This window comes from Micromesistius poutassou (genome assembly GCF_964030765.1).
Source record: "Micromesistius poutassou genome assembly, chromosome: 23".
NCBI classification, from domain to species: Eukaryota; Metazoa; Chordata; class Actinopteri; order Gadiformes; family Gadidae; genus Micromesistius; species Micromesistius poutassou.
In genome coordinates, this window is record NC_140293.1 from 10,376,300 (window position 1) to 10,402,159 (window position 25,860).

At 42.4% G+C, this 25,860-nt stretch overlaps 1 long non-coding RNA gene, 6 other non-coding genes and 1 pseudogene across 8 annotated transcripts; 7 read left to right on the forward strand and 1 right to left on the reverse strand.

Annotated features, from left to right (window-relative positions):
* Positions 1–595: 595 nt before the first annotated feature.
* On the reverse strand, positions 596–1,305 carry LOC311368468. The gene is made up of 3 exons (XR_014639943.1): positions 1,176–1,305; positions 1,031–1,065; positions 596–860 (listed from the first exon to the last, which is right to left on the reverse strand). It is a non-coding gene; the product is annotated as an uncharacterized lncRNA (long non-coding RNA).
* A 4,978-nt stretch (positions 1,306–6,283) lies between these two features.
* Positions 6,284–6,447, forward strand: LOC311368887 (U1 spliceosomal RNA). The gene has a single exon (XR_014640041.1). It is a non-coding gene; the product is annotated as a U1 spliceosomal RNA (small nuclear RNA).
* A 440-nt stretch (positions 6,448–6,887) lies between these two features.
* Positions 6,888–7,051, forward strand: LOC311368900 (U1 spliceosomal RNA). Its single transcript, XR_014640053.1, has one exon. It is a non-coding gene; the product is annotated as a U1 spliceosomal RNA (small nuclear RNA).
* A 623-nt stretch (positions 7,052–7,674) lies between these two features.
* On the forward strand, positions 7,675–10,217 carry LOC311368802 (annotated as a pseudogene). Its single transcript has 6 exons — positions 7,675–7,680; positions 8,126–8,164; positions 8,763–9,238; positions 9,406–9,559; positions 10,067–10,074; positions 10,199–10,217. The product of its transcript is annotated as an uncharacterized misc_RNA (transcript).
* A 7,843-nt stretch (positions 10,218–18,060) lies between these two features.
* Positions 18,061–18,224, forward strand: LOC311368905 (U1 spliceosomal RNA). Its single transcript, XR_014640058.1, has one exon. It is a non-coding gene; the product is annotated as a U1 spliceosomal RNA (small nuclear RNA).
* Positions 18,225–18,787: 563 nt separating this feature from the next.
* LOC311368865 (U1 spliceosomal RNA) lies at positions 18,788–18,951 on the forward strand. Its single transcript, XR_014640019.1, has one exon. It is a non-coding gene; the product is annotated as a U1 spliceosomal RNA (small nuclear RNA).
* A 3,972-nt stretch (positions 18,952–22,923) lies between these two features.
* On the forward strand, positions 22,924–23,087 carry LOC311368866 (U1 spliceosomal RNA). Its single transcript, XR_014640020.1, has one exon. It is a non-coding gene; the product is annotated as a U1 spliceosomal RNA (small nuclear RNA).
* Positions 23,088–24,180: 1,093 nt separating this feature from the next.
* LOC311368867 (U1 spliceosomal RNA) lies at positions 24,181–24,344 on the forward strand. Its single transcript, XR_014640021.1, has one exon. It is a non-coding gene; the product is annotated as a U1 spliceosomal RNA (small nuclear RNA).
* Positions 24,345–25,860: the final 1,516 nt, after the last annotated feature.

The following is a 25,860-nucleotide window of genomic DNA, read 5'->3' on the forward strand; positions in this document are numbered from 1 at the left end:
TTTTAGCCTGGGCTCACACCGATGCAGATGTAAGGTAAGCTTCGTCAAAGGATAGGCAATATGAAAACGGATTTTATAAATTTGTCTAACCTCTAAAACATTAGCAGAACAGTACTAACACGTAGGCCTACTCATTTTGTAGATCTTTCAAGTACCTGGAATGTGTCTTCTCAATTGTGTCAAAATTTTGTAAAATGAACTGCCAATAAAACATGTTATTTTATTGCCTATGTTTCTCAAACTTTTTTTGACTTGTATTTGCTGATTAGCCCACCTTTTTAATTTCATTACATTTTTTTTACAGGAGGAAATTAAACCTAAATGAGACATTGGCTTGCTGTGGTTGCCCATAAAAATAAAGCATTGATGGAAATAGAGGACATAACTAATGAAATACTCTTAAATTTAACTTATGTTTTGTTATAGAATTCATTGGTTTATAAAAAGAAAAGGTAAACCTTAATTATTCATGGAGAGCTTTAACTAAAATGTTTTTGTTCATTTTATTAATTGAAAAAAATCGATATACATTTCATACAAAACGTGTGCCAGTGTACTAGAAAAAATATATAAATTACATGCATATTGTAATCCACAAAATGTAAATATTTCCAGATATATTTGCAAGCTTTTTTGCAATTTGCAACTTTTTTTCTCAATGACTTCATAGTGCAATGTAATTCAATGTCTTGTAAAAAAGCGTTTGGATCAGATGGATATCCCCTGATCCCAACGTCTTATCTGGTGGCTGCGTACACAACGGCCGTTTCTAGGTCCTTAGGTCTGGGCCCCTTTCTTCGGTTCTTCTGACGGAAACTCAACATGGAGTAGCATACTTCAGCTAGCTCTGGCCGGTGATCCTTGGCAAAAATATGTTTAGTTTGATATAAAATTATGTATAGAAATGATTTGCAATCAAATTTGACACTGCATTTTTCAACATTTTTACTACATTAGGCTTACCTTCCCCGATGGCAATGTGTATTTTAACATTTAAAGTGTGTGTAAAGTGTATAAAGAAATGTGTTACCTGGATTTCCTGCAGCTGAGGTTGAGTTTTAGTATCTAAAAAATAATAGTTAAAAATAATTAATGCAGAAAATATATTTTTTATCTGGATCCTCAATTTAAACAAGGCACACCATGGTTATTTTTGTAAGAAAGACTTGGCTGACCTTTCTGAAGTTTACTTTGACGTGTTATTATAAAAACTAGTCCGACAATGACCAGAACCAGGATGAGGGTCACACAACCACAGATTCCTCCCACCATGATCCAATTATCACAGTTATCACAAGTATCAGAGTTTGCTGGCTTGGTTTCTGGGAGGATAAAGCGTATGATAATCTGTTATCCACATTTGAACCAATATTAGCTTATGAACCAATTCTAACTGAAGTTAAGTACAATTCATCTAATTGAAATTTTTGCAGGTTTTTATTCACTTCTAAGCAGTTAATTCAACTTGTTTATCCAACTATACAATATAACAAATAATTTAAAAAGGATTGTTACTTTCAGAATTTGTATCATCCTCTTCATGAAATGTACCATTTTCTTTAAACAAAGAAAAAAGACATTTACAGGTGAAAAAAAAAAAGATTAAATGCATATCAAAGTCTGTGTGTGTCTCGACAGAATGTAATAATCATAGAAAAATGAAATCTTACCATGAACCAACAACAATGTTGAATTGACAACAACCGCATCCGCCCTAATGTAAAAAATGCAATAATACCAGCCAGAGTCTTTAGAATTCACTTCCATTATTGTAAGATTGATGAAAGAGAGACCGTATTCCATTACAAAGCGACTTTGTTGGAGACTATCGTTGTCTCTCTCTGCCCCTTTAGTTCCAAACACAGTGGAGATGATAAAGGGCTTGGATGTGCGACCGGCCCTCATCCAGAAAGCCAGTGTTGGAGAGCTGGACACATTGCTACAGGACAACATCACATTGTCCCGCGGCTTTGCCTCCACCGTCTGAGACACGGAGAGTGAGACGAGGAGCAAAACTGTAACACACACACACACACACACACACACACACACACACACACACACCCAAAGTTAGAGGTGTTAAAACAGCACTGAGAGTGGAGGTCAAATCTAAGTCAAAAGGAAAAGTTCTACTTACCCAAGGAGCTGAGGAGTAGATATCGTATCACTGTTTGTGTCATCACTGCGAGTTGTACTTTTTTTCAGCCTCTTTTAGACCCAGCATGTAGAGGCGTGGGGTTTCGTTTGACGCTCAAAGGCCTGTGGAAAATATGATGACCTGTGACACCAATGAAGCACTCACGCTGGAAGCTAACTGAAAAAAACAGTTTGCTACCTTCTGCGTTATCAAAAGTCACAAAGTGGAGCGTGTCTCGTGTACAATTATTGAGATGGAACTCAAGTCCCTGGTTCCTCAGCAATAGAAACCCAGGTGGTTTCAACCCATTTGAGGTGAGGAAGTACTTATTTTGATCTCTGTGACATTCACACACGGGCCTGAGGTGAGTTGCATGACGACAACACACGCAGGGGGGCGGTAGTCTTAGTCAGGGTGATTCACTACCCAGGCTGAAGGCTGTGGGTTAGAATGTTCCTCACCAGACCTGTAGGCCTCCTTGAGCAGGAGGCTTTACCCGTACACCTGCTCATTGATCACACGTCTGAATCCACTGCTTGGGATAAAAGCTCAATTACTATTGAGTGAATTTGTAATTTTCCAAGGCCTATATTTCAAAATGTTCTGGCATGATGTTAACTGTCACAGCCCATCATTTAACTGATTGCTTTATTATAGAACAACTTGGCACTGTGTTGCATCCTCCCGCCTGGCTCCAGTCCACTAGGAAATCTGTCCAATCCTTCAAAACCTGTGATCTCTTCATGGGGCTAGACCGAGAGTCAGCAGGTGCAGAGTCATTCTCCAGCAAATGGTGGTTGAGGCATATGACTGCTCACTCCTTTTCCCTTTTCAATGTGAATTTATTGCCCAGCACACGTCAGGTTATCAGCATTCTTATATGTGGTCTAAGCCCGCTTATTCTTTCGGTTGCATGACGATTAGTATTAGAAATGTTTTCATAGCATACATAGTGTCCTTGGGAAGATACTGGCTAGACAGAGGTGCCCTGGATACCTACAGTAGATTATACTGGTATATCCTACTATAGTATAGATGCTTAACCCAGATAACCGTATTGAAGTACTATACAGTATGTCACAGAAAGTGATTGGTGACCTTAAGAAGATGTTTCACATCCTCCAGAGCCCACTTCCTGTACAGATGGTACAACATGATCTCTAACCCAAATAACAGAATAGGTTGTTTGTCAATATCACTCAAAACGACCCACGTGATCGTGGGCCGGTCCAAGAAACCAGAAATACATCGGGTTTCGATCCGGCAAATCAAAATGGATGACATTCAGTTAAGGTATAGTGTTTAGTTTGTTTGTTGATGCAACCGTTTCAATTGTTGCTATGGTGGTTGTTATGTCTGCATGCCATCTCTGAGACCACGTAGCTTGCATGTTGGTTGAAAGTGAGCTGTTTTTTTTCTTTTTTATGTAACTGTGATGTTCTTTCAATAAAAATATGTATTTTTTTTTTCTTTGGGACCGACTAGCCCAACTTGTTTTTGTGGGGCAACCCCAAAGATGATGACAATTTTATATGTGTATTTGTACATTGGGGGGGGGGGGGCTACAGTTGTACTGTGCAATATGTCATCAGGTGTGTTCGACCAAGGGTTGGAGGTGAGGAATCATAAGGCACGTGCAGAGTAAAGGAGATGCTGGTCACAAATAAAACAAAGTTTTCTCCTTAGCATACCCATCAATAGAAAATATGACACACTCCACAGAATACATGCATGTTGGAGCGAGTATCAATATCTATTTTATCAAGATCTGAATGGCACCTCACTTTATCTGGGTGTGCCTGGTATTATGATATTAACTTTTATTGTGCGCATTTGCATTGCATACCTGAACAAGTCTGCCTGTAAATGATAGACTCCTAAGCATTAATTGTAACATATTTCCTTAATAGAGTGACTTCTTAGTTCACATCCCATGGTCCTTATCTACCTGCATCTACCTTTGAGCGATGCACTCCCTGCAATCGCTGTTGATTCTGCAAATTAAGTTTGATGAAAGTTGTTCTAATTAGGCTACCTGTCATGTATCTTTGTTTTAAATTGGTTAGGTTTTTATACTGCTATTTAAAGTAGATTAAAGTACATTAAAGTATATGGCGAGTGTAATTAGCTTTCCATAAAAAGGGGCGGGGCGTGCTGCAAGCCAATTAAGTCGCTGGAGGGGCCGGTCGGATGTACAGCCATGTATGGTCTGATGTGTAGGTGTATCTGGGAATACCGTCCGGCCGTTGCTATCTGATGCGCCAGTCCAATCGAAGTGACGTATCGATGGAACTATTGATCAAATATGAGCCAAACAACAACATTTAACCCCAGTGGTTAGTTTTTTGTTACTTTGACACCGTTTTGTGTGTACTGGACAACGTTGGTTCACCTTTTGGAAAAGCGAAGTGAGGGCCGCGGTATGGAGCCGGGGCCCCCGGCGTCGACGACGGAGCAGAAACCGGATCGCGACGGGAGAAAGTAGGTCGAACACTGAACGGGCGTTCTACCGTATCTAATGACGTTTGTGTTTGTATATGGGTTTATGTCATTGTTTAATTAATTATATACGTTTTTGTAACCGATTAATATTTAATTACGATGTTTGGGTCAAGGCTAAATGCTCGCCGTGTTTCTCGGCCCCCAACACGCCAACGACTTCACACCGTTGACGTGTAAAGTGTGGTCTTTTTTTGGGGGGGGGGGATCTTTTCTACGTCGCTTTGCTTTGCGTCTCTCGTGTGAGATTGGGTTAATTACATCTTAAACGGCCGCTACTTTAATTAAAACACCGCCAAGGCCACCCGTGCCGTGACCTTTGACCTCTGACCTCGACCGTAGCACTGAGCGCTAAAGCGGATCGGTCTCCTCGTGGCGCGACGTCCTTCGAAAACCGTCGTCTTCAAACAAGTGAGTCGGCCCTAGTTCAGACGTTTTACTGACATTAATTTGAACGCTTTACTTATTGTTGCCAAGTCAACATGAAATGAGAAGAAACAGAATGATAAAGTTGTAGGCCTACATGTTAAACTTTGATTTACATCAATACTTTGGCTTGATTCCGACTACGTAGTATTTTTTTTGGGTATGCTGCGTTCCAGGGACCAGTTTTATCCCCTAAAGTTACGATTTTATTTTTTTATACGATATTATTGTAGCAAAAGGTATTTAGCATGCTACACTAGAGTCACACATGTGTAAAGAGTCAATTTGAAGTCGTGAATATTTATGTTGCATGTGTACACTAGGGATGTAACGGAATGAACATTTAACCTCACGGTTATTGTGACAAATTATCCCGGTTTTCGGCATTATCGCGGTATTTTTTAAAAGTGTGTTCAATATGTTCAGAAATGTGCTTCTGGTACCATGTAGTTCATTTCAGCAAACGTTTATGGCATTGCTGATTAAAAGCATGCCTTTCCTTTCCTTAATAGTGTGAACCATTGTCATATGTAAACAAACATACTAGAGCCATTTAGCTGGTCCAGCTGCTAGCTCGTATTTGGCTGATTCCAACGTCCATTTAATGATATATGGTAATATACACGTAGTCACTGCCAACTAAAAAACAAAGTTAAACCTTATGTTCTTCTCAACTCCCTCACTTAGTATTTTTTGTAACCTTTTCTCTGGCTTTTGTCCACGTCCATTATTGCGTTGCTATATATATCGATTTTAAGGCGTAGAAATTCTGTCTTGGGGGGAAATTTAAGGCTGATACAGGAGCTGTTTTCATATCTTGTAGCGCCCCACTGGAAGCAAGCTACAGTTGTCTTGACCCTTATTTATTCTATATGTGACAGGCCGTCCTTTGTGTCACTTTGCTGCACTTGTGGGAGCTTGACATTCTGTTGATGCAGATCCTAAGATGTCCTGCAGAGGGCAGTGATGCGCCTCTTTGTTACAAAACGGGAAACCTCAGAAGAAGATTACAGCATTGCATGATGGGAAACGACAAAGATACAACTATAAATATAATTCTAGTAGTCTTTCAATTGTATCTTTTAGATATGAATATCAGAATACTGACTGTGGTTTGATAGCCAAGTCGTTGTTGTTCATGTTGTTACCAAATTATGTTAGCACCATGATGTAGACTCTTATGTGGGAGAACCAGTCCAGCACACGAGCCGTGTACAACTCATACTTACCTGGCAGGGGAGACACCATGATCATGAAGGTGGTTCACCCATGGCGAGGCTCAGCCATTGCACTTCGGCTGTGCTGACCCGTGCGAATTCCTCAAATGTGGGAATCTCGACTGCATAATTTGTGGTAGTGGGGGACTGCGTTCGCGCTCTCCCCTGATATTGATGTTGAAAATAAATGTTGTGGAGTGTAGAACCCCTTTGACTATCATTATGAATTATAACTCTCTGATAACCTTCTTCAGTGTTTAGCTGAAATTGACCCAGTGACGTCATGTTGTTAGCTATCAGAACAGAACCTAACCAAAGGGCAAGGTCATTGATGGGCGCACGTAATTTGAGGCCTCTGGGGTTCCCTGAAGCAGACTTGTGATTGGTTGGCTAATGGCAACTCTTTTGCATAATCACATTTTCACATAAATCTGCAATAATTCAGCCATTTTTTTAACACAATCTGAACCAAAGAAATACCATATTTCGGGCAGTATTAAGGAGTATTTTGACAAAATTATAGATAATTTGGGATTACGGTTTGTTAGCACCATGATGTAGACTCTTATGTGGGAGAACCAGCCCAGCACGCGAGCCGTGTACAACTCATACTTACCTGGCAGGGGAGACACCATGATCATGAAGGTGGTTCACCCATGGCGAGGCTCAGCCATTGCACTTCGGCTGTGCTGACCCGTGCGAATTCCTCAAATGTGGGAATCTCGACTGCATAATTTGTGGTAGTGGGGGACTGCGTTCGCGCTCTCCCCTGATATTGATGTGGAAAATAAATGCTATAGTTTGACTAAGTGACCTTTGACTATAACAAGTCTAGATTCAGGCTACCAGAAGGCTGACTCTCAATAGCATACACAACGTTAAAGGGGTAGTTCGGAATTTTGGACATCGGACATCATTTCCAAGTGAGCAAGTGTGTTATTAATCATTGTAGACTGTTTTCAACACTTTTCATTCAGTCCTTCTAGTTGCAGAAATCGCTTGTGCTAGGCTAGCGACCAAATTAAAATAGCTTCAGAGCTAAGAGATTACATATTGAATAGAAAGAGATTTTGATCAACAAATCATGAAGTGGGCTTATTTGGAATGAAGTTAATACTTGGTTAAATACTTAATTCCTGGGCTCACACAAGATACCCCTAAACAGGGGTGGGGGGGGAGATTAGAGATGCTCTGATCAGATCACTGATTACTGATCACCAAATTCATGATTTGCCGATCACTGAATGGCAGGGGAATGGGAATCTTCCATATCTTTTATCTATAATAAATCTAGGTAGGCGGCAAGCACCAGTTTCTGTTCCAATAGACTCTTTATTTTTTATTTTTGTATCCCCCTTTTATTTTTGCTGCCACCCACAGGTAGGGGTGTGCGATATGACGGTATTAGATTGTGAACGATTCAAATGTCTCCGCGATCTGTCTTTACAGAGAGATTGTTAGTATTGTGCTACAGTGCACATTAGGGCTGTCTTTTTATTCAATATTCGAAAATGCAATTGAGTATGACGTGACATATCCGTATTCGAATATATATAATCGATATATAAAGTGCCATGTTGTGTAGCGCATTTTTTACAGACTATGATTAGACAGTTTGGTTTTACTTTTTATTTTATTTTTTGCCATCTCATCCATTCGCGGGCGCGCTAATCAAGCGAATAATATATCCTGATTCGAAAATGGATAATGCACGGAGCAGCCAGCCTGAGCGGTAAATTGCGACCCCAAGTCATCCACGCTGACAGCAACACGCTGTACTGGTGGAAAGACGGGCTGCAACAAATACCCGCTTCTCTCAACATAGACGTGCAAATATCTGTGTCAGGCACGTCTGTGTGCTCTGAACGTGTGTCCTCCGCCGCAGGTAACATCTTGAATAAAAAGAGAGCCGCACTTGATCCAGATCAAGTTGATAGATGGGTGTTTCAAGCAAACAACATTAAGAAATGATTATTTCTTGCAGATAGGCTATAGGCTTTACTCCTGCTGCAGTCTCCTGTTTAAGTAGTCACGTCATTGTTTGCGCTGTGCAGTTTCGATTCCGTTTTTGTTTTTCATTTTATAGCCTAATTTTGTGATATGCATAGTGGCACTTGATATTGATTAAGTTGATAACCTGTTTCAAACAAAGAGGATACGGCCTAGAGGGCACTTTATGGTCCCACGTTCACACAATGCAAGGCCCACGCAGACGCTTCGACGTAGTCGTGAACGTTTATGGTTCTGCGTCGGGTTTACGTGTCACTATGCAATTCATCACCAAAACGGTAGGGGAGCGATTTATTTTTGTAAAATTTTTCCAGCTTTGCCCTATCGTATTTATCTTCTGGCTTTGCCCTAGTCACAGTGAACGATGGAGTCCGAGAGAGAGCGACTGGCGTTTCAGTTTAATCTGATCGAAATTGAGCAAAGAATATTGCTATTCGTTGCATCAACTACTGTTGATGCAACGAAGATGAAAGAGGAGACAACAGCGGAGGTGGTCTGTACATCCTTTAAACCAATCGAGGCAGAGGACGGGCGAATATGTGACTCTTGTCCGACCATTGCGAAATCTGGACGCAGAGATGCACTTTCGCTATTTTCGAATGTCAGCGGAAAGGTTTGACGACCTACTTCGGCGTGTGCAGCCCTTGATACACCATCAGGGCCCACACAACATGCCCGTGAATGTCGCAGAAAGACTGGCCGTGATGCTGAGGATTTTGGCTTCGGGTGGTAACCAACACGCTGTAGCGGCAAGCTACAAACTAGCTTCCTGCACGGTGTCCGGCTTCACCATGGTGGACGTGGGAGGGTATGGATGGGAGAGCGACGGCGGTATTTTCCAGCGCAGCACATTTGGAGCAATGTTGCTCGAACATGAGCTGAATCTGCCCCCGCCAGCTGATGCTGCCTTCCCCCTGCACAACAACATCACGCGCCCCTTTCCAGGTATGTAACAAACTATACAACGAACATACTAATTCCACACACTTTACATTGTTTTTTCGAACCATAACATCTCATGACTGTGCTGCATCTTGTATTTTCGTGTCACGTCAAATATTTGCGACTGTTGTACAATCATGTTCTTAACATGCAATGTTGTTGTTTTTTTAATAGGGACGCTTTTGGGAACAGAAGCAGACCTTTTGATTACCGCCTCTCCAGAGCCAGACGGGTCATTGAAAACACCTTCGGCATCATGGCTGTGCGCTGGCGAATTCTGGGGCGGGAGATTGAGTTCCAACCTGACTAGGCTGTGGATGTTGTCAAGGTTAGTGATGGCGAGATGAAGCTTCATAACACCTTGAAGCCTTCCAGCCAAATGTGTTGAAAAGAGGTTCATTTCTCGAGGCTTCAAATGCACAGTGGGGACCCCTACTGGTCAATACAATACAATAAAAATAAAATGTGAATACTTTGGTTTGAACACAAAACCAGCCCAGTGTGTTGTGTTGTCCGACTTTCGACTAACTATTCATATAGTGGCTTTTGGTAATAAATAGAGATATTTTATGAGAATGAACGCGAGTTAATAAAGTTGAAGACAAGAATCAAACCCCGGTCGATAAATCATTAGCCCAAAGTCATAGCACTCGCACCACACAAAACATCTTGAAAAGCCTCATATTATGGCTTACTTCTAGGACGCATCGTTTTACTCGTTAGACGTATTAGATGTATGTTTATATTAAATTAAACCTTACTGAGTATAGTGCTGTTGAAGTGCTTTTGTAATGAGATCAGTATTTCTGAATATGAAAATGCTTGTGTGACACAGGGGAAGAGGTACAATGCTTGGTGTAACTGGGAGGTGGGATTAATTATTTTTGTTTAAAAAGAGTAACTGTTCCACTGCCTTTGGAGATAGTCGGTTTCTCTTTTTTGAAACCACTTCTCCTGCCTTCGAAAGGACTCTCACAGGGAACTGAAGAAGCCGGTGTACATAAAATCTTTGACTGGGCACAAACAAGTTTGGGTGAAGTGTTCTGTGTGTGTTCCAAAATGTCAGCGGATTTTCAGTTCTGTGTATTTGAGTTTCTGTCATATCTTTGGACTTCCACTATGGCATCAGCGGTTGAGTTGTGTCTGTCGGTTATGCTGCACAGTGGCATCTAAATGGCGCCACAGATAACCTGAGAAAAAAAAAATACAAGGTTATTATATGTGAAAATTAAATGCCATCATAGTGCAGAACTGAACATACCAGTGGAGGTGGAGATGGAGGTGGAAGGTCCTTCATCTACACCAGCTGTTGGTAGCTGCGTTGATGGAGGATGTGGTGGTGTTTGGTTGGAAATGATGGATGTGCATTCAGCAGTTAGTCTGTGCACCGCCTCATCGGCCTTGGCTGGGCTGAGAAAGCCAAGTGTTTTGAACCTTGGGTCCAGCAGAGTTGGCAAAGTAAGGATGCTCATACTTTGAAATTGATTGAGCTTCTCCCTCAGCTGGCGATACACATGTTCTGCAAGCTGCTTGGCCATTGTAGTTTGCTTACGTGGAATCTGTTCTCCCATTGCAAAGTCCAACATCTTCATCATTGGAATGACCTTGGAAGCAGACACTTTCTTTTCCACAGATAGCTCTATAGTCATTAAATGGGGAGAGCACACCAAGGCACTCCTCAACAACAACATATTCCGCTGAGGTTAATGGTGTTACCTCAGTGTGGAAATGAACCTCTCGGCTCACTCCACTTCGGGATGTGGTCAACTGGTTTCAAGAGTGAGACGAGGGTAATTCCAAAAAGAAGTTTTATTCACTTCCCAAAACAAACCGAACAATAAATAAACAAAATAAATCAATGGTTCCAAAAATACAAATGAACATTTGAAAAGAATAAAAGAAAAGCTGTTGGCAATTTTCTAGCTGAAATACAGCATAATTTAGCGGCCTCACGTCAAGCCACCTCTTCCTTAACCCTCCAAACAAACAATGCAACACCCCTTAAATAGGCCACCTAATTAGTCACAGGTGGACCAATCAAGGCCCATTAGGCCATACCATGTGTCGGGGGGACCATTTCGAACATAGCGAACCGTCCTGTCGCTGGAAGTGAGAAAGGTTTCACTTTCTCACACTCAGTTTGGAGGGAAGCCATGGCTGCACTCACTTGTTCTCGTTCTCCATGCATCCTCTCCAACATGTGGAATGTACTGTTCCACCGTGTGTCCACTTCCTTCATTAGTTTGTGAGTGGGACGTCCCAACTGCACCTGGAACTGCACAAATCTTTCCTTTACACAGAGCAATAAAAATATCAGGGAGACAAAACTATGGTCAGAGTCTGTCACATAATAAAACATGGTGTACAATACAGACTGAATATACATGTATATGTGTGTGTAATGCTTGTACAATATAACATACTTTAGCAGTGGTGCTGCATCTGAAGAGATTCACCACTTTTCTTGCCTGTGTTGCGCAGTTCTGGAAGTCCAGGTGTCTGATCAAGAGCTTTTTTTACCATCAGGTTGATGGTGTGGGCAATGCAGACGGTATGCCTAAGGTTGAGCTCCCTGCCTGCGGCGAGCATGTTGGATGCAGCATCTGTTACTAGGCATGTAACTTTATGCCTGATTTCCCCCCCCCCCCCCCCCCCCCACTCCTCCATAATACCAGCTTTGGCAGCCGCCAAGTTTGCTGAAGTATGGGACTGTGGGAAATGCTGTACCCCTAGAACTATTGTGTTTAGTTCATTGTTATCATTGAGGAAATGGCAAGTGACGGCCAAATACGCGTCCATGTTGATGGAGGTCCACATATCAGCAGTAAGGCTGACTGCAGTCGCCTTCAGGACACAGGCTTTGGCCTCCTTTGGCTTTGCTGTACTTGTCAGCAACCATAGCCTTTAAAGCCTGAGGAAATCAGAAAACAAAGTTATATCAAAGAACAACAAAGAATAAAATTTTAGACATTTTGTTCACAAACTGCAAATGTATATTATTCCATATACCTGTCTGGTTGGAAGAAAATAGGTAGGATCAAGTTTATTAACTAAACCCCTGAAGCCTTCATCCTCGACCAAGGAGAACGGCTGGCTATCCTTAACCACCATGTTCACCAAGGCCTCATCCAGTTATTTTTTCCTAGAAACTAAAGCAAAGGGGAAAACAACTGAATGAGATCACATTTAAGTTATGTGCAATATATAATAGATGTATAGCAAAACACACCGTGGCAAGTGACAGCAGGTCGAGAATCCTCTCTCGTGATTGTGGATCGTGATCCTGCCTGAAAAAAATCGTGATATATTTTTGCCATATCGCCCACCCCTACCCACAGGACAAAATAAAATTTAAAAAAATCCAGAACGCCTCAATTGGCTTATCCTATTTCCATAGGAACAATCCAGTGGCCGTTATAAAACCCAGGACAGCTTTTCTAGTCCCAGGCTGGTTCTCAATGGGATTTAGAAGGCTCTTTAGTGTAACAGATGTTGTTCCCTGGCTTTCCACTGCTGCATACAGCTGTTCCCTCTGTAGCGTGAGTCCAGTACATTCCATCAGGATATGTTACATCCACATAGTCCATCTTCATGTTTCCCCAGTTTTTGCAAGTGCCATGCCAGTCCACAATGCCCCAGCCAGTCATCATGACTGTATGCCTCATTACTTTTCCCAAAAAACACTTGCCCCTTGTGACTGTATTCTGCAAGCTGTAGTAATGCCTCCCCTTCTTTTCCCATCCCACTCCTCCTGCCACACAGCCATGATGTTCTTTTTTATGATTGACCTATACTCAGTTGACCCCAGCCTCACTTTTACGTCCACATCTTCCCTTCTTAAAGCCCTTTTCGCTGCCCCATCAGTTAGCTCATTGCCCTCTATCCCTACATGAGCTGGGACCCACATGAACCCCACTAACTCTACCGCCTGCTCAGTCCTGTACATCAGGGTATGAAGCTCCACCATGAGGTCCGACCTTGCTCCAAGCCCTCCCTCCCTCAATCAGTACGTTTACATGCACAGCTTAATTCGATTAAAGCCATAGCTTGACTATGCTCCGCAATTGGACAACTGCAATTGTCTGCGTATACATGGCGGTGAGTAAATCGATTCATTGGCCGAAGCGCGTCATGCCCCGGTACGATAGGTGGCGCTGTGCCCATTTCAACTAGTGGTAATAGAGCCACCGGTTGACCTCTTTACATCACCAGCAACAACAAACACATTCGAGACAGATGGCGCACAAAGAGCAACTCGAAGCTACATCCTCCCTCATTTTGTATGTTATGTACGCGATTATTATTCAAAATAGTTACACTGTGGCGCTCTTGCTTTTAGTGATTTCGGAGGAAAGACGCCACCAGCAAAATGCTAGAGGAGGGTGTCATGTGGACCAACAATTTGTTGTTGAACTTTGCAGTCTCTCTGCTGCAAAGAAGGTCTCCACGAACATGCTGGATGCGGGTCAGAAGCAAAGACTGGTGGGAGAGAGTGGTTTTGATTGAATTTAACGACGAAGAGTGGAAAGAAAACTTTCGCATGACCCGCAGGTCCTTCAACAAATTGTGTGGGCTGATGGAAGGAGTCCTGAAGCCTGAGGACGTGACCGTTCGGACAGACTGGACTGGACGGTCTGGCATTTGGGCAGATGCCAGTAGGGCCGCGGCTTCTCGTGGGCCGTTTGGCCTCTCGTGGGCCATTTGGGCCGGCCAATCACGGAGTGGCATGCTCGTTGGGATCGCGCTGCCCCACCGTTGCGACGGCGGCCCCGCATTATCTATCTCCCCCCCCCCCCCCCCCCGTCAACAATCGTGTCCGCGCAAAAACAACCCCCCCCCCCCCGTCAACAACTACACCCACCACCCACGGCCGGTTATAATGCACAAATGCCCGGGGTGTTTTTTGCTCCCAGTCCGTCACTGAATGTCATCAGCACTGATGCAGAGTCAGACCTGAGTCTGACCTCCTCCACCCTGCATAGCCCAGATCATTGCAAGCAGCTCTGTAGTGTACACTGAAACCCCCTCAAACAGTCGCTTATATTTGATAACATCCAAATCTGGGATGCAAAAAACTGTCCCCAAGTGTTCTTCATCCTTTCCTTTACGATGCCCCAAATGTTGCAGCTCTCTCATAAGATAATATACTTGGATCTATCTCTGGCACTGGTAGAATCCATGGAGGTATAGCTGGCCAGTGAGCTATAGGGGCCACCCCCTCCTCCCCAAACTCCATTCTCCCCATCCCCTCATTGACTTTAAAAATGAAACACTGCCTTTTCACTCTTGCTCCTCCCCACTCCCATGCACCTTCCAAAGCCAGCCCCCCCCCCCCCCCCCCCCCATTCTCCCCTTGATGTCTTAATTTACATATATACTAGGCCTGGGCGATATGGCTGAAAGACATATCACGATATAACTTGATCATATTGATCGATATCAATAGCTATTGATAATTGTAATGACCTAAAAAGACTAGGAATTACAATGCTAGATTTAAACACTTCTGTTTAAAACTTAATTTGACCTTCCACTGTTCTTCATTGATAAATACTCCAATGTCGACACAACAATGAAAAACACTCAAATATTGTAAATAAGTATGGAACCGTGTTTGTGTAACAAACCCAGCTGCTAGATTCGGTGGTCCAGTCTCTTATCGATATATATTGAACATGTTTTATATTTATTGATCAAAAGTCTATCACAATACGATCATTTATTGTGTTATTGCCCAGGCCTAATATATACTGCATTGCCAGCTTACATCTTCTGATACCCAATGGATCAGAGGATGGTCTCCTCCATTTCTACAAGTAAGGCTGCGATTGGGGTGGAACGGAAGGCCCCTGAGACGACTCTCAGTGCCTTTGCCTGCACTACATCGAATCTCTTGAGAATTGAGAATTTTGCTGCCGTCCCGTAACACAAACACCCATAATCTATCCTCAATCTGACCATTGCCCTGTAAATCATTTTCTGTGTATCCTGGCCAGTACCCCACAAACTTCCTGATGAGGGGCCGCATGACATTTATAACTTTTCCACACTTGCTCACAACGCTGTCTAGATGCTTTTTATAAGTCAATCTTTCATCACAAAATATTCCCAATAATTGAAACTATTTTAGTCTCTCTACTGCCTGCACATACATTAATAAACCTTGACACTTAGTTTTCTTATTGTCAAATACAACATAATTGTTTTTTTCTGTTTATTTTAAATCCCCACCTTCTTCCCCAGTCCATTATTTTATTTATTGCCTCCTTCTTTTCTCTGTTGTGTTTGATGTTCCTGCCTCTTTTCCACATTGTTTCGTCGTCTGGAAACAATGAGAAACCAAACCCTGATCCAATGTCTTTAAAAATGTCATTCCAAAACATTGTTTCACACGTTTCACACATTTGAAATACAAATCAAAACAATATTAAAGAAATATGTGAGCAAATTCAATGACATTCAATGTCACACTGAAATCACACCAAGACAAAATATGCCAATACACACTCAAACAGCGAATAAAGATCTTGCAATATCATTCACTAACCCTCGTTCACCATTACATTAAATAAAACCATTATTACACTTCCCTGTGGTGTTCCATTCTGAATGCAATGCAACACCTCCCCCACCCTAACCTGAATTACCCTGTTCTTTAAAAAGTCCTGTACCCAGTTAAGCATACGCCCTCGAATCCCTGCATCATACAGCTTAACGATGAGCCCCTCCTTCCACAACATGTCATAAGTTATCAATATCCAAAAACACTGCAACTGCTCACTCTTTATTAACCATGGCTTTCTTCACATCCGAATCCAGGGAGATCACAGAATCCATGGCATTTCTTCCTCTGCGAAACCCACTGAAACATGCCGCTAAATGCGTGCACCAAAGTCTCCGCAGACTGACCGTCGTATAAGGTGCTGAAATATGCCTGCACGCATACTGCTGTATGTACGGTAATGAAATGTGCCTGCAAGCATACTGTTGAATGTAGGGTAAAGCGCGCGGCACATTGGATACTTATCTGGGTGTACATGAGTTATGCAAGTTCTCAGTAAATAACACTGAACGTAAAACCGCCTCCTTTACAGTGACCCTGTGAAATCCTGGCAGTGTAGCATGATGTTGTAGACGGGACAACTCGTGCTGCCACTGGCAAGTTCCGCTTTGATGTCTGCGCGCTGCATGCAGGGGAAAAAAAGTTGAGAAAGTAATTTACGAGTTTGCGAGTAATTTACTTTCTGTGATATGCTTTTTTGGGGTTCTCCGATCATGTTTTTTAGCCAATATCGGCCGATCCTGATCGGTGTCCGATCAATCAGATTATCTCTAGTGGTGATACCTGGGCAAGATGGCCCCCCGACCCGTTGGTCTGAGAGGGATCTGTTGTTGACCATGAGACAAGGAAAGGGCCATTTGGAGACAGATGCCAGGCAGGGAGGAGGATGAGAACAGGATGAAGGTGAACACACATATCAACTAAAAGTGGGGGACAGACAGGGGGCCTCTACGAATAGTCAAATCTCCTAACCTTTATGCCTCCTTTCCTTAACCTTTGTGGAAAATGTCCTCAGGTCAAGGAGAGATGAAAAGGTGCTTCCTTTCGAACATAGGAAAAGACTGCACTGTTTTAAAATGAATTTGACTCTTGTGCAACAGCGGGTATTGCTGACCTCTAGCGTGAAACTACAATTTTCAGAAGATTGACTTCAGCAAGCGCTCTTTGAACCATGCGTTCTTCTCGTATTGATTTCAATCAGGTTATCGCCAACAGTGAGAATCACTTAGGTCGGACTTGGCCAACGGGAATATTTAGAAAAAAAGAGGCTAAACATGTTGATGTTGAAATTAACTGCCCCCAGTAGTCTTTCTTAAATGTGAAGTTGGCATTTTCTTTTCTTATGGTGTATATTATGTGCTTACTAACCAGCAATAAATGAATTCATTTCGATTCAAATAATTATTTTTCTGGAATTGGTATCCATTATCAATTTCATTCTCTTTTCTTCTGCTTTACCGCGTCTCATGCATCTTCGCGTAGAGTCTGTAAACTTCGTTGGTGGCCTGTTTTTTTTAAATATTGCTGCCGTAAACGATTGTGAGATACCAATATCTCTTTTACTTACTTTAACGATTCTTTTTTGAGTTTGAAAATAAAATGCATTTAACTTGTCTTGAACTTAAATTTTTTTTTTTTTTTTCAAAAGAATCGTTCCAACTCGATTTTATTAATTTGGAGATTGTTTGATCCAATAATCGAAATCGTGATCAAAATTAGATTAATTGCACAGCCCTACCATAAGGGTACTGTTGGCGGTGGAAATGCGAGACTTTTTACATGTTTTGATATTTTATACATTAAAAACCTTAGAAATTAGTTGAAATTAATTATTGACACTTCAAATGAGACTTCGGTTTTAACAATGTTAAATGTTATTACTGAAATTGGGCTAATATATGCTATATATTCTAAATGTCTGAAAAGCAGATTTGGTGAGTTTAAGAGGGACTTTTAACTGATATGTGGTAGATGTAATTCCGCAATAGTCCTACAGAGGGTTGGGATGTGGCTTCACATTGTTATAGCTGGAGACCCCAAAATAATACAGAAATGCATGATGGGAAACAACTAAGATGCTCATTAAGTATATTCATTATATCACTATTAAGTTGTCTTTTAATTGTATCTTTGGGATATGGATAGCAGACTGCTGATTGTATTTTTTTAGTCAAAGTGTGGTTGTCATGTTGTCAGTAAGATGTTAGCACCATGATGTAGACTCTTATGTGGGAGAACCAGTCCAGCACGCGAGCCGTGTACAACTCATACTTACCTGGCAGGGGAGACACCATGATCATGAAGGTGGTTCACCCATGGCGAGGCTCAGCCATTGCACTTCGGCTGTGCTGACCCGTGCGAATTCCTCAAATGTGGGAATCTCGACTGCATAATTTGTGGTAGTGGGGGACTGCGTTCGCGCTCTCCCCTGATATTGATGTGAAAAATAAATGGTTAGGATTGAAAGTGAGCATAGGTCAGGAACCCACTGAAGGACATGTCAGATTATTGAAATATTTTGGCAATTATTCAAAAAAACTTACAAATTTGTATAAATAAATTGACACGTTAAATTCGATTAGACTTCGGTTTTAACAATGTTTAATGTTCTCACTTAAATTGGGGGTAATATATATTCTAAATGTCTGAGAAGCAGATTTGGTGAGTTTAAGAGGGACATTTCACTGACATGTGGTTGTAATTCCTCAGTAGTCCTACAGAGGGTAGTGATGTGGCTTCACATAGTTAGAGACCACAGAAGAAGAATACAGAAATGCATTATGGGAAACCACCAAGATGCAAGTATATTCATTATATTGCTGTTATGTACTGTTTTAATTATGTATTTAAGATATGGAAAGCAGACTGCTGATTGTTTATTTGTATTGTTTTAGTCAAGGCATTGTCGTTGTCATGTCGTCAGTAAGATGTTAGCACCATGATGTAGACTCTTATGTGGGAGAACCAGGTCAGCACGCGAGCCGTGTACAACTCATACTTACCTGGCAGGGGAGACACCATGATCATGAAGGTGGTTCACCCATGGCGAGGCTCAGCCATTGCACTTCGGCTGTGCTGACCCGTGCGAATTCCTCAAATGTGGGAATCTCGACTGCATAATTTGTGGTAGTGGGGGACTGCGTTCGCGCTCTCCCCTGATATTGTTGTTGAAAGTAATCAAGTCTAATAGTGAGTAACCCTACCTAGTGAGGTATCGGTAGTCAGGATTCTAATTTGTGTACGAACTTTAGCCACCATAAGTTGTTATGGTTGAAGTCAGTGTTTTTTCCCCATTTACTTACATTGTAAACTAGAAAATGCAATGAGTGCTGTGAATGCAAAAAGTATGTTTTCGTAAAGACACTTAGATGTTAAGAAATTTGGAATGGCTTAAACCAAGTGAAAAGGTTTGAACAGAGTTCAAAAGTCTAAATGGAGTAAACATGCACACCATTTAAAAGATGTAAAATGGTTGGAAACAAATTAAGTTAGTGATAAAGTTTGAATACATGTGAGGTAAAATAGAATAGCTGAGCTGTTCTGATGGAGTGCGTGTACGGAAGTAAACCGGATATATAGCAAGCACCTACCTCAAGCACCAGCATTTTGCCCGTTTCCAGATTTCAGAGGTTAGCAAAGGCCTTTCCTCAGCATGAGGTGTATTTAAGGAAGGTCTTAACCCCACTGTTCTTAATACTTGGTGACCTACCCAGAACATAACAAATCTAGGCCATAGGCTCCTCACAAAAGTGTTTTTGTCCACAATAATTTTCAAACATGAGACTGACACACAAGGTACACACTACTACTAGTATTCCAGCTAGTCTACGGCAGTGTCTGTCTGAGAATCAGGCGAGGGCTGTCATCCTCAGCAAACAGTCCTTTTCAAGTGTCAATTTTTTTAGGCATTTATTGAACGCAAATAGTTACATTTTACAACATGGTTTCAAGGCCAACACATTCAAAGGTTAACACAAAATGAAATACAATACAACATAACATCATAACATAACACAAGTGGTTATAGCCAGGCTGTTTCTACAACCCTTCTACATAACTCAGTGTTCCCTAGCTTCCAGAGTTCCTTACATTCAACAATTCCATATTTTTCCTTATCCCTCAAAACGTAATCCTTTAACAAAGTTATACTTAAATTAAAAATCGATTCTGCTGAAACTGAAAAGTTTTCGAATACCATCAGGTTTCGACACCTCCAAATTGCTTCTTTTACACAATTAATTGAAGCCTACCATCTTTCCCATCCTGTACACTCATTACTTTGTATATCACCATACAGCATATCCGTCTCTGTGGGGACTCTAAATAGGTCACCCAGCCATGGCTTCAATAAGCCCCAAACCCTCAGACACCCCACATCACCACAACAACTGTGAAACATCCTCCTCCACACCCAGCCCACATCTTAGACAGCAGCTTACAGAGAAACATTTGTATACAATAAAGAGGTAAATAAAAAATAAAGGTATAAAAAATACTATATATATATATATGATAAAACAATAGACTCTTAGCTAAATATAGAAAGTAAACAATAAACAGAAAACAATAAACTCTTGGATATATATATATGATAAAACAATAGACTCTTAGCTAAATATAGAAAGTAAACAATTAACAAAACAATAAACTCTTGGATATATATATATATATATATATATATATATATATATATATATTGTAAACAATAAATAGAAATGAAAACAAGATTCACAGAAAATAAAGTCAAATAAGATAAGTGTAGAATAGGACTGTAATTAAATTATTGCACTTAAGTGGTGGATTAAGTTATTGCACAGAAAATAATAATAAGAGTCTCCAGGTATGTATGAATAAATTATTAATTGCTAATTGCACAGTGAGTAGCTACCAGTCCTTCCCTTCTGTCCTCTTTACTCTAATTTCCTCCTCCCCTCGAGTGAGGAGTTGTGGAGTATGATGGCGTGAGGGACAAAGGAGTTCAGTCTGCTGGTCCTGACCTTGGGCAGGAGCAGCCTTCCACTGAACAGGCTCCTCTGGTTGCTGATGTCGGTGTGCAGGGGGTGGCTGTCATTGTCAATAATGTCCAGCAGTTTGTCCAGTGCCTTCCTCTCTGCCACCGTCACCAGTGAGTCCAGCTTCATGCCGACCACAGAGCCGGCCCGCCTGATCAGTTCATCCAGTCTGGAGGCGTCCTTCTTGGATGTGCTGCCCCCCCAGCACACCACAGTGTAAAAGAGGACGCTGGTAACCACAGACTGGTGAAACATCCACAGCAGTTTGCTGCAGATGTTGAACGACCGCAATCTCCTCAGGAAGTACAACCTGCTTTGCGTTTCCCTGTACAGGTGGCTGGTGTGTGTAGACCAGTCCAGTTTGTTATCCAGCCACAGCCCGAGGTATTTGTATGATGGCACAGCCTCCACCTCAGCTCCGTCTAGCAGGACTGGTCGCGGTCTTGGTCTGGACCTCCCAAAGTCAATGACCAGCTCCTTCGTCTTAGAGGTGTTGAGCTGTAGGCAGTTAGTGTGACACCAGAGAGCAAAGTCCCCCACCAGACTCCGATACTCCTCCTCTCCGTCACCCCTGATACGTCCAACGACGGCCGTGTCATCGGCGTACTTCTGTATGCGACACAGCTCCGAGTTGTAACAGAAGTCCGAGGTGTACCGGCTGAAGAGAAGAGGGGCCAGCACCGTGCCCTGGGGAGCTCCAGTGCTGCTGACCACAGTGTCAGACGTGGTGTCCTTCAGCCTGACGTACTGTGGCCTGTAAGTGAGGTCATCTTTGATCCAGTGCACCAGATAGGGGTCCACTCCCGTCCTGTTCAGTTTGTCCTGAAGTATGGGGGGCTGGATAGTATTAAAGGCACTGGAGAAGTCCAAGAAGAGAATCCTCACTGTGCCGCTTCCCTTAGCCAGATGGGAGTGGACTCAGTGTAGCATGTAGAGGATGGCATCCGCCACACCAACATCTGGCTGGTACCCAAACTGCAGCCGGTCCTGGGTGTGTTGTACCTGGGGTCTGAGGAGGCTTGAAGTGAGTGCCACCGGTCAGAAGTCAATCAGCTCGCTGGGCCTGTTCTTCTTGGGAACCGGAGCGATGCAGGATGTCTTCCAGAGGGTGGGCACTGTCCCTAGCTGCAGGCTAAGGTTGAAGATCCGTTGTAGTGGTTCCCCCAGTCCGGCCCAGGCCTGCTGTTTTCCTGGGCCAGAGCTTCCTCAGCTGTCCTCTGACCTGGTCTGTGGTGATGTGAGGCGGGGATTGTGTTGAGGGGGAGGAGATGGGGGGGTGTTGTGGGGTCAGGGGGGAGGTGTGTAGAGGGAAGGAGGAGAGATGGCTGCAGTGAGGGTGGGGGTGGGGGGGGACAAGGGCTGGTTAAACCTGTTGAAAAAGTCATTCAGCTCGTTCGCCCTCTTCATTGTCCCCCCTGTAGCTCTGGTCTTTGTGTTGTGACCTGTGATCAACTTGAGTGTAGTGGAGGGAGGAGAGACCGGTGTCTGGCAGGGAGGGGGATTTAATGAATTAACAGGGGGGGGTCAGGAGAAAGGGATCCGGCAGGGAGGGGGAAAACAGCATGAGGCGAAACCATATCTAACTCTAAATAATACCATCCTCAACAGCACCACTGGACTTAAAGTGTGTTTGGTACCCATTGAGCCCCTGCCAGACTTTTGACATGTTTTGACAATTTGTAGTACAAATGAATTATTGAAACTTCAAATGAGATCCTACTTCTGTTTTAACATTGTTGAATATTCTCTTAAATTGAGGTTATATATATTCTAAATGTCTGAGAGCAGATTTGGTGATCTTAAGGGGGACTTTTAACTGGGGTGTGGTTGAGGTAATTCCTCTATAGTACTACAGGAGGTTGTGATGTGGATTTCATGTAGCTGGAGACCCCAGATGAATACAGAAGTGCATGATGGGGAAACAACCCAAGATACAAGTATATTCATTAAATCGCTATTAAGTTGTCTTTTAATTGTATCTTTGGGATATGGATAGCAGACTGCTGATTGTATTTTTTTAGTCAAAGTGTGGTTGTCATGTTGTCAGTCAAATGTGAGCACCATGATGTAGACTCTTATGTGGGAGAACCAGTCCAGCACGCGAGCCGTGTACAACTCATACTTACCTGGCAGGGGAGACACCATGATCATGAAGGTGGTTCACCCATGGCGAGGCTCAGCCATTGCACTTCGGCTGTGCTGACCCGTGCGAATTCCTCAAATGTGGGAATCTCGACTGCATAATTTGTGGTAGTGGGGGACTGCGTTCGCGCTCTCCCCTGATATTGATGTTGAAAATAAACTCTTTAGGCTTGTAAATCAGTGACTTGACTATAGCAAGTCTAGATTCAGGCTGACTCTCAATAGCATATCCAGTCTAACTATTGCACAACTTAAAAATACAGACATTACATTTTGTGCATACTATTAATATGAACTAATTCATTCATCTAATTATTTATCCATAAATTGCAGATTTGGTTAGGAGCATGACTTTCACATTATAGATAACGTGGCATACCTAGTTAGGACAAGATCTTGGTTAAGCTTCTATACATTTTGGTTGAGTTTAAGAGGGACTTTTAACTGGGGTGTGGTTGACGTAATTCGAAGGTTACAGATGTAACTACGGTTCTATGAATCCTGGATGACCGCCAGAGGCGGTGCTTCAAGCACTGGATGACCATACCAACAAGGTCACAAAGAATCCAACACCCACCTCACTCATTGGAGGCAGCAGAGCTTGGACCTAGGACCACACCCATTGGATGGGGGGCGGCGACGTTGACCCGGTAGAACCTTGTGAATGTGCCAGGCGTTGTCCACGATGCCGCAGCACAAATAGCCTCCAGGGGCACCCCTCTTAGTGCAGCCCATGAAGTTGCAACGCTTCTGGTGGAGTGGCACCTCACCCCAGATGGCGGGGGGGGAGGCCACTGGCCCCTGGCCCCATAGGCGTGTGTAATGGCATCGACAACCCAGTGGGACAGTCGCTGTTTGGAGAGAGCACAACCTCTGTTAGGGCCATCGTGACACACAAACAATTGCTCTGACTGTCGTATGCTAGCAGTAGCAGCAATGTAGGCCTTAAGCGCCTGTACCGGGCAGAGCAGCTCAGATACTTATAAGATGTCTATGGCTGGAGACCCCAGATGAATACAGAAATGCATGATGGGAAACAACCCAAGATACAAGTATATTCATTAAATCGCTATTAAGTTGTCTTTTAATTGTATCTTTGGGATGTGGATAGCAGACTGCTGATTGTATTTTTTTAGTCAAAGTGTGGTTGTCATGTTGTCAGTCAAATGTGAGGACCATGATGTAGACTGTTATGTGGGAGAACCAGTGCAGCACGCGAGCCGTGTACAACTCATACTTACCTGGCAGGGGAGACACCATGATCATGAAGGTGGTTCACCCATGGCGAGGCTCAGCCATTGCACTTCGGCTGTGCTGACCCGTGCGAATTCCTCAAATGTGGGAATCTCGACTGCATAATTTGTGGTAGTGGGGGACTGCGTTCGCGCTCTCCCCTGATAAGTTGTTGAAAGTAATCAAGTCTAATAGTGAGTAACCTTACCTAGTGAGGTATCCGGTAGTCAGGATTCTAATTTGTGTACGAACTTTAGCCACCATAAGTTGTTATGGTTGAAGTCAGTGTTTTTTCCCCATTTACTTACATTGTAAACTAGAAAATGCAATGAGTGCTGTGAATGCAAAAATGCAAAAAGTATGTTTTCGTAAAGACACTTAGTTTAAGATGTAAAGAAATGTGGAATGGCTTAAACCAAGTGAAAAGGTTTGAACAGAGTTCAAAAGTCTAAATGGAGTAAACATGCACACCATTTAAAAGATGTAAAATGGTTGGAAACAAATTAAGTTAGTGATAAAGTTTGAATACATGTGAGGTAAAATAGAATAGCTGAGCTGTTCTGATGGAGTGCGTGTACGGAAGTAAACCGGATATGTAGCAAGCACCTACCTCAAGCACCAGCATTTTGCCCGTTTCCAGATTTCACAGAGGTTATTACCCTTTCATACAGCAAAGGCCTTTCCTCAGCATGAGGTGTATTTAAGGAAGGTCTTAACCCCACTGTTCTTAATACTTGGTGACCTACCCAGAACATAACAAATCTAGGCCATAGGCTCCTCACAAAAGTGTTTTTGTCCACAATAATTTTCAAACATGAGACTGACACACAAGGTACACACTACTACTAGTATTCCAGCTAGTCTACGGCAGTGTCTGTCTGAGAATCAGGCGAGGGCTGTCATCCTCAGCAAACAGTCCTTTTCAAGTGTCAATTTTTAGGCATTTATTGAACGCAAATAGTTACATTTTACAACATGGTTTCAAGGCCAACACATTCAAAGGTTAACACAAAATTAAATACAATACAACATAACATCATAACATAACACAAGTGGTTATAGCCAGGCTGTTTCTACAACCCTTCTACATAACTCAGTGTTCCCTAGCTTCCAGAGTTCCTTACATTCAACAATTCCATATTTTTCCTTATCCCTCAAAACATAATCCTTTAACAAAGTTATACTTAAATTAAAAATCGATTCTGCTGAAACTGAAAAGTTTTTGAATACCATCAGGTTTCGACGCCTCCAAATTGCTTCTTTTACACAATTAATTGAAGCCTACCATCTTTCCCATCCTGTACACTCATTACTTTGTATATCACCATACAGCATATCCGTCTCTGTGGGGACTCTAAATAGGTCACCCAGCCATGGCTTCAATAAGCCCCAAACCCTCAGACACCCCACATCACCACAACAACTGTGAAACATCCTCCTCCACACCCAGCCCACATCTTAGACAGCAGCTTACAGAGAAACATTTGTATACAATAAAGAGGTAAATAAAGAAACACATATATACAATAAGAGGTACAAAAAGAGGTATAAAAAATACTATATATATATATATATATATATATATATATATATATATATGATAAAACAATAGACTCCTAGCTAAATATAGAAAGTAAACAATAAACAGAAAACAATAAACTCTTGGATATATATATATAG